General features: G+C 38.3%; 1 pseudogene; it reads right to left on the reverse strand.

The window, feature by feature from the left end:
- Positions 1 to 412: 412 nt before the first annotated feature.
- LOC121139925 lies at positions 413 to 1,096 on the reverse strand (annotated as a pseudogene).
- Positions 1,097 to 8,636: the final 7,540 nt, after the last annotated feature.

Raw genomic sequence — 8,636 nt, forward strand, 5'->3', positions numbered from 1 at the left:
TCAGTATACAATTTCTGCAGAGCCAACAATATACAACTCCAGCTGTATTCTCAGTATACATAAGGACTTACATGTCATCACATAAGAAGTCTTTTCTTCTGCGTTTTGAGATGTCACATCCTTTAAAATCTTATCACAACATGTTTGTTGTGTTCATCTTTGCAATATACATTTTACCAGTACTTTTGCAATATCTGAACACATGATCATGACCTTCAGATTTTTGCATGTGCAATCATTTAAAGAAAGGGACACCATAGACAGAAAGAGGAGGAAATAATTTAGACAAACCCAGAGAAACAAGTTCATGCTTTTTTTAGAACAAGTTGATGACTACAGGAGTTTCCTGTGTGAATATGAAATCTCTTCTAGGTGCCTTTTGACAAATGTTCCAAATGCATGAGTCCTCAATTTAGACCTTTTCTGTGGAAAATTTCGAAGCACCCATGGCCTTCATCTGACTTTGTAGTTTCAAAAAACTTATCTAAGAGAGAAAGCTAATCACACCAAAGAGTGACATGGTAGTTGTTATAATCCCTAATGGAAACACAGCAGTATAATGCTTGCTTATCAAGGCTTCCTTTTTAACGGGAAAGTCAGGTGGAAAGTCAAGAGCGGTTTAGCCATAATGATCTACAAGGTGGTTCCAGCTCACAGAAACAAAAGTGAAGAGGCTACTCACACACAAAACTAAGGTAGAGACCTTTTAGCAATATATCTCCATCTCCACAAGGGGGTCTTTCATGCAGCTGATCTTAATGGCCATTGCAGTGAAAACCAGAACTAGAGGCTTCATCAAAATAGCCCATACTAAGAGATTCGCTGCATACTGAAATTCGGGTGACATGGTCCAGGTAGAATTGATAGGAGTGTGAACCAGAATCTTGATTACAGTCCCTGAGGCATTAAACTCTTGAACATGATGAGCTTCCCAGAGTCCAAACGACACAAACTGCACAGCATTGTCATCAAATTCCCACAGATGCCAGTATGGGTAGCTTGCAATGACTATGTCAAACATGAAAGCAGATATGCAGCTAAGGAGCCCATTCAGCTTTAAGATGCAGTCCTTATCATTGAGCAATCTGAAGAAGAGATTGAACAAGTATATAGGTAAGCCAGGATCACAAGGTAAGGTGGAAAACAAAATTGTTCATGTTTAACAGAGCATGTAACACTCATGACATGTCCCTGCTGTCATAGAGTTGTATTTTATTAGTATCTCTATGTGTTAAGGTTCACAATGCTACAAGAAACAGTATAAGAAGCCCTGAATTCAATGACTATAGGAGAAGTTCCCTCTCTAAGACATATTGGTTAACCTTTTTTCTGTAGGTATAAAATGCTCAAATGGGCATACTTGTTAACTAAGAATTTTAATGCTTGGACTTCACAGTGAAAACAGTTTGCAGTATCTCATTAAGGTGATGCTTGTTTCCAATTTATTTTCAATGCAAAAATATAATAAATATCTTAAAGTAAAGATATAAGCAGAACAATGCACAAATGTAATTTCTAAATTATGGTAGTGGACTGCTATATGACTATTGCAAATAGATGTTTGCTAAATGAATAAACACAATGAAAAACAAACCACAGGTTACTCCCATTCATGTGTAAGTCCCATATTTGTATATATACACACACACACTCACATGCAGATGTTCTCAGGGTTCTGTGAATTGTATCAACTTGTCAGTATTCCTTCCTTGGAGCTGGCTATTACTCCACAGTGTTATGGAGTATGCATTTAACTTAGATTTGACAGTTTCTATACAACTTGGGAAGTTATATCAGCAAAATTGGTTTTCAATTGATGGTGGATTGCCTAACACCCTGCCCACAACCTCTCTCTGTCAAGGCAGATTTGAGGCAGTGGACTGAAGGAGCAGTGCCTTTTGAAGCAGAAATGGAATTAAGGTTGAGAATTCTATTTTTATAGACAAATGAGCTAGCCTGGGAGGATCTTTTTCCATCCCTGTCTGAATTACATGGAGGAGAATCATGTGTTTAGAGAGATCCAATTTATAACACTCAGGGTAACTCAATTTTAATTTTTACCTTTGCATGTTGCTGTTGGTGAGGATATCCATTTGACAGATGCTGAGATCATAAATATATTCTAAATATCATGAAGTGTTGACCAGAAATGGAGTGACATATGAGGTGAATCGCCTTCAGGAAAAAATATGTTTAACACATACTTCAGCGTACAATAGTGTATCACTGACAAACCCCTGATTCACAATAACCTTTCCTCTCTTCTGCTTTGCTTCATTGGTGTTTCATTTATTCACTTCAGCATATTGTCCCATCTGATATTACCATCCCTCCAATGATATCCACACAATATTTATCTCTATGTGATAGATAGGAAACAGCACAGAGAGAATCTAATTCACATGCTCAACTTCAGGAATCCATACAGACATTTAGGACATTGCATGCTCCACAGCCTTCATAGACACCCAGGGATTCCCAGCACTTATGATATTCAGCAGGATTTACTCACAAGGAAATCATGTCAAAAGTAGAGAAATCTTACATCACTAGTCTCTTTGGCCTTCTTTGTCCATTGAAATTGAATGAGATTTAAAAAATGGCATAGAAAACATAAAATACTTGCCTCTGTCTCTTCTATGAAGTCCAAATGTTAGTGACTGCCAAGAGTAAGATAAGTGACTCTAGAAATTCTCATGTTTCCATAGCCACTAAAGATGAATGGGAGATTATGAGAAAAAAAACAGTGTCATGACATACAGTCTTAAAGGACCAGAGCAGTTAATGTCACTCTCATATGTCAAAGTTTAAATAAGTAAATTGTCTTCAGTGTTTTTGATTTTAGTCATTCTGACAGGAGTAAAATGGTATCTCACCATTGTTTTGATTTGCATTTCCCTGATGCCTAAAGATGTTGAGCACGTTCTCAAGTGTCTCTCAGCCACTTTAGACTCCCCTATTGAGAATTCTCTATTTAGTTCTGTACCCCACTTTTTAATTGGATCCTTTGGTGTTTTGGAGACTTGCTTCTTGAGTTCTTTGTCAATTTTGGAGATCATCTCTCTGTGAGATGTGGGGTTAGTGAATATCTTTTCCCATTATGTGGACTTGTGGACTGCCTTTTTGTCTTGTTGACAGTGTCCTCTGCCTTACAGAAGTTTCTTAGTTTCAGGAGGTCCCATTTGTTAATTGTTGATCTCAGTGTCTGTGCTACTGTTGTTATGTTCAGGAAGCCATCTCCTGTACCAACTGGTTAAAGAGTATGTCCCACTTCCTCTTCTAATAGTTTCAGTGTGACTGGATTTATGTTGAGGTCTTTGATCCATTTGGACTTAAGTTTTGTTCAAAGCGATAGACATAGATCTATCTGTAGTCTTATGCATAGCCAATACCCATTTATGCCAGCAACATTTGTTGACGATGCTTTCTTTTACATAGTATAATTTTAGCTTCTTTGTCAAAAATCAAGTGTTCATAGATGTATGGGTTAAAATCCCGGTTTTCAATTCGATTCCATTGGTCTACCTATTTTTGTGCCAATACCAAGCAGTTTTCAGGACTATAGCTCTAGCTTGAAGTCAGGCATGGTGATGCCTCCTGAAGTTCATTTATTGTATAAGGTTGTTTTGGCTATCATGGGTGTTTGTTTTTTCATATAAGGTTGAATATTGTTTTTCCAAGGTCTGTGAAGTATTGTGCCAAAATTTTGATAAGGATTGCATTGAATCTGCAGACTGCTTTTGGCAAGATTGTCATTTTTATGCTATTGATCCTACCAATCCAAGAGAATGGGAGATCTTTCCATTTTCTGGTATCCTCTTTGATTTCTTTCTTTAGAGACAATTTTTGATATATAGGTCTTTCACTTCTATGGTTAAAATTATCCCCAGATATTTGATGCTGTTTATGGATATTGTAAAGGGTGATGTTTCTCTGGTTTCTTTCTCAGCCAGTTTATCACCTGTATATAATAGGGCCACTGATCTTTTTTTTAGTTAACCTTATATCCTGCCACTTTGCTGAAGGTGTTTATCAGCTCTAGGAGTTCCCTTGCAGAGTTTTTTGGGTCACTTATGTAAACTATCATATAGTCTGCAAATAGTGAAAGCTTGACTTCTTTTCATATTTGTATCCCCTTGATCTCCATTAGTTGTCTTATTGCTGTAGCTAGAACTTCAAGTACAATATTGAAGAGATATGGAGAAAGTGGTCAGCCTTGTCTTGTTCCTGAATTTAGAAGAATTGCATTGAGTTTTATAATTTAGTTTGATGTTAGCTGTTGGTTTACTGTAATTTGCTTTTATTATGTTCAGTTATGTTCCTGTTATGCCTGATCTCTCTAGGACCTTTATCATGAAAGGGTGCTGGATTTTATCAAATGATTTTCAGCATCTAGTGAGATGATCATGGGGTTTTTCTTTTGCAGTTTGTTTATATGGTGGATTACATTCATAGATTTTCTAATGTTGAACCATCGCTGCATTCTGGGAATGAAGCCTACTTCATTATTTATGCTGGAGAGGATGTGGATAGAGGGGAACACTCCTTGACTTCTTGTGAGAGTGCCAACTCATACACCCACTTTGGAAATGAGTATGGAGATTCCTCAGGAAAATGAGAATCAATCAACTACAAGACCCAGCAATTCCACTCTTAGGCATATATCCAAAAGATGCAAATTTATACAACAAGGACATCTGTTCCACTATGTTCATAGCAGCATTATTTGTAATAGCCAGAACTTGGAAGCAACCTAAATGCCCCTCAACTGAAGAGTGGATAGAGAAAATGTGGTACATTTACACAATGGAGTACTATTCAGCAGAAAAAAACAATGGAATCTTGAAATTCGCAGGTAATTGGATGTCACTATAAGAAACCATCCTGAGTGAGGTAAACCAGTCACAAAAAGACAAACATGGTAGGTACTCGATCATATATGGATTTGAGTCATGGATCAGGATAGTGCCAGTCTGCACTTCCACTGACAGAGAGTCTGGGAAACCAGAAATAACCTAAGACAGATATACATGGTATCCCAGAAAGGAGGAAAGAGGCAAGATTTTCTGAACAGATTGGGAACGTGGCGAGAGGCGGGGGGTACTGGGAGCTGGGAAGAAGAGAGAGGGAGAAGAGGAAAAGAGAGTAGGTCATGGGGGAACAGGAAGGTTGAGTTGGAGGTATAATAGGTGGAGAAAAGGATGAGAAATACCATAATAGAAGGAGTCATATGTTAGAAGAGATATCTGGCACCAGTGTGTCCTCTAGTAATCTAAAGGGATGACACCAACTGGAAAACTATGCAATAGTGGAGAGACCACCTTAAATGCCCATTCCTGATAATGAACTTGACATCTACCCTATATGCCATCCTAGAACCTTCATCCAGTGACTTATGGAAGCAGAGGCAAACACCTACAGTTAAACACTGAATTTAACCCATGGAACCCAGTGACAGAGAGAGAGGAGAGATTAGCAAATTGGCAAAGAATGGGCTGGCAAAATCAGCAGAGACAGCTGATCTAAACAAGAGAGAGCTCTTGGACCCCAGACTTACAGCTGGGAGGCCAGCATAGGACTGATCCAGACACCTTGAGTGTGAAGGTCAGTGAGGAGGCCTGGGCAAACTATGGGGCCCTGGGCAGTATATCAGTATTTATCCCTGTCATACAAATGGACTTTGTGTGTCCATAAAAAGGGATGCTCTCTCAGCCTGGACTCTTAGGGGAGTGCCTGGACCCTGCCCTGAGTGAAGTGACTCTGGATATCCCTTATGTGGAAGGAAGTGCAGATAGGGTGGGAAGCTGGGGTGATGTCAGGGGGGTTGCGGGAGGAGGGGAGGAAGAAAGAACTGGGATTGACATGTGAAACAAGGTATTTAAAATTAAAGTAATAAAAAATATTAAAAGTTTAAATGAATAATTAATTAATTGAATTTTTAATTTAATAATTTTCTCATAAAGTATAATTGGCTTTGAATATACACTATAATATGATCATGATTTGGCCCTTTGTCATATTTTTCAAGATCATTCTACAACTACATACTAACCCATGAACTGCATGGGCATGTGTTCATGACCCCCCACCCTGTGAAAATTGTTAAAACTAACATAAGTCTAGCAAGACAGAATGTAAAAAAAAACTGAACAGTAACAAACATGGTCTCTAGTGATAAAATGAAAGTGATATCTCTTGTGTTGACTCACTACTCGACCATGAGATTTGTATGGAATTTAGTGGCTATATCTGGTGACACTCCTTTGGGGAAAAAATTAAGTTTCTTTTTCTAGCTGGTGTCAATTGCAACTAACTCCTTGGTTAATGATAGGCATTTATGTCCACTAACCTGTTATACTTTCTGCAAATTGTCTGGTTTGACCCTGTGAAGGTACTGCCTATTGCTGTCACTGTCTCTGAGTTCTCAAGTTTTAATAGGCATGTTGTGTGTGGAAGACCCTGTTTCCTCAGAGTCAACCACTTCTTGCTCCTACAATATTTCCCCCTTTCTCATCTATGTAGCTTCTCATGCATGAAAGGGAGGTGCTTGATAAAGAGATCTCATTTAGGATTTAGTCTCTCACGCTCTGCCCATTGCCATTTTGAGTGTCCTTTCACTTATAATCATCAACTGAAAGATCAAGTTTCTGTGATGTGGATTGGGTGATCCAGTGATCCATGAGTATAAGAATATTTCTTTAGTAGTCCTTATATTACAGTGTTCCTTTATCAGCATAATAGTAGTAGGTTTCCCCTAGACTCATGAATTATCTAATATCAGGTCCTTTCTATCTCAGCAGTGCTGCTTGTGGGTTCTATTCCTTCGAGTAGAACTTGTATGCAACAAAGTATTTCTGGTTAGTCCCATAACATTTGTGACATGGTTAGGCCAATATATATTCCAGAGAGTACTCTCAAGATTTAAGGATTTTAAGCTATCTGATGTTGTGGTGATGTTTCTCCTCTAGTAAAATTTTGAGTACTTTAAGTGCCATGACTACTAGCCAGCAAGGGTTCAAAAAACTCAAAGGCAAAAATAATACAATTCAAATGACACCACATGCTACTATGACTGATAGGATAGTGGAATAAGTTTTATTCATAGGTGAGAGTGAAAACTTCTAGAGTCATTAGCAAAATTGTGGTGCCTGCTCACAGAAACCTGGGAGAATGTCGACCTCAACATGAGACTATTCCACTCTTGGTCATATACCAAAAAGTCTCTACATGCCTCTCTAGAGATACTTCTTCAAACACGTTCATGTCTGCTCTATTTAATCCAGAGATTGAAAATATCCTAGGTGTCCTTCAAAATGTTGAATGAACATTGAAACTTTGGTATAGATACACAGTGGAATATTATTCAGCTATTAAAAGAAAAAGCAATTATGGAATTCTTAGGAAAATTGTATTCTTGAAGTGTCCTAGTATTCTTGAATTTTTCTCAAATATTGACATTTATGAAAGGTACAATCATGGAGTCACCAAGTAGTAGGAGAGACCTTGCCCAAATCTAACATCTTATCACACCCAGAAAAATTTTCAATGCCAGGACTGGGTTACATATTTTTGAGTCATTGGCCAAATGCAGTCCACAGAATCCTCCAAACACTGGAAGCTACTCTACTCAAACTGAGCTCAGGGTGCAATTACTTAAAACTTATATATTCCACCTAACATGAAAGGATTGAAGTAGTAAGTAGAAGGATAGAAGTACCAAGTAGTTTCATGGTACTGGAAATCTACCAGAAGAGGATGCTAATCAGAGACCCATATAGAAACTCTGCAACTTACAAGTCTTCAACATGTACTGTTACAGAAGTACCTCAATGTTTTGATCACAACCAATCATTTGTATTTAAGGGTCCTACCAGGAGATAGAACCCACCCCTGACACTGATGAAGTAGCTAGTATCATGTTCCATGAACCTAAGGGAAAACCAAATACTATATTTTTTGTTTTTTTTACGAGACAGGGTTTCTCTGTATTGTTTCGGAGGCTATCAGTCCAGCCCGGCCTCGAACTCACAGAGATCTACCTGCCTCTGCCTCCCGAGTGCTGGGATTAAAGGCATGCGCCACCATCGCCCAGCTCAAATACTATATTTTTATAAAGAAAATCTAGCAATAAAATGAATCCTAACAAAATTCTGTTATGCTTATAGGTCAGTAACTAACTCAGTCCAGCTCAGTGAAGCTTCTTCCTAAGGTACGTGGTAATTAATGCAGACATAAATAATTGGACAATATGCTATGAGGGAAAGATTTTGGATCTCTCTATGCTAAATTGGATATCATCATCAAATCTTTGCTCTCAAGTCTTAGGGATCTATGCAGACGAGGAGGGAGAAATACTTTAAAATCCAGATAGGACAGATGACTCCATGGATGCTCTGTCTTCCAATCTCACAGGGCAGATGCACAAATGAAGTCCCAGTGAATGTGAGTGCTTGAGCAGTCCTGCAAACTTGCAAGGAAAATGGGATCCTGATAATGAGAATGGGAAGTAAAAAGAAGCTCCCAACCCAAACAAAGGAGATGTCTGCAATTGATACTCACTGGCAAAGAGAAATCTGTTTTCTACATTGGTTGTTACTGGGTTTATTAATAATAATTCAGGGCAAGCCCCATGTGCA

This window comes from Mesocricetus auratus, unplaced genomic scaffold, assembly GCF_017639785.1.
Source record: "Mesocricetus auratus isolate SY011 unplaced genomic scaffold, BCM_Maur_2.0 Super-Scaffold_100003, whole genome shotgun sequence".
Classification (NCBI taxonomy): domain Eukaryota; kingdom Metazoa; phylum Chordata; class Mammalia; order Rodentia; family Cricetidae; genus Mesocricetus; species Mesocricetus auratus.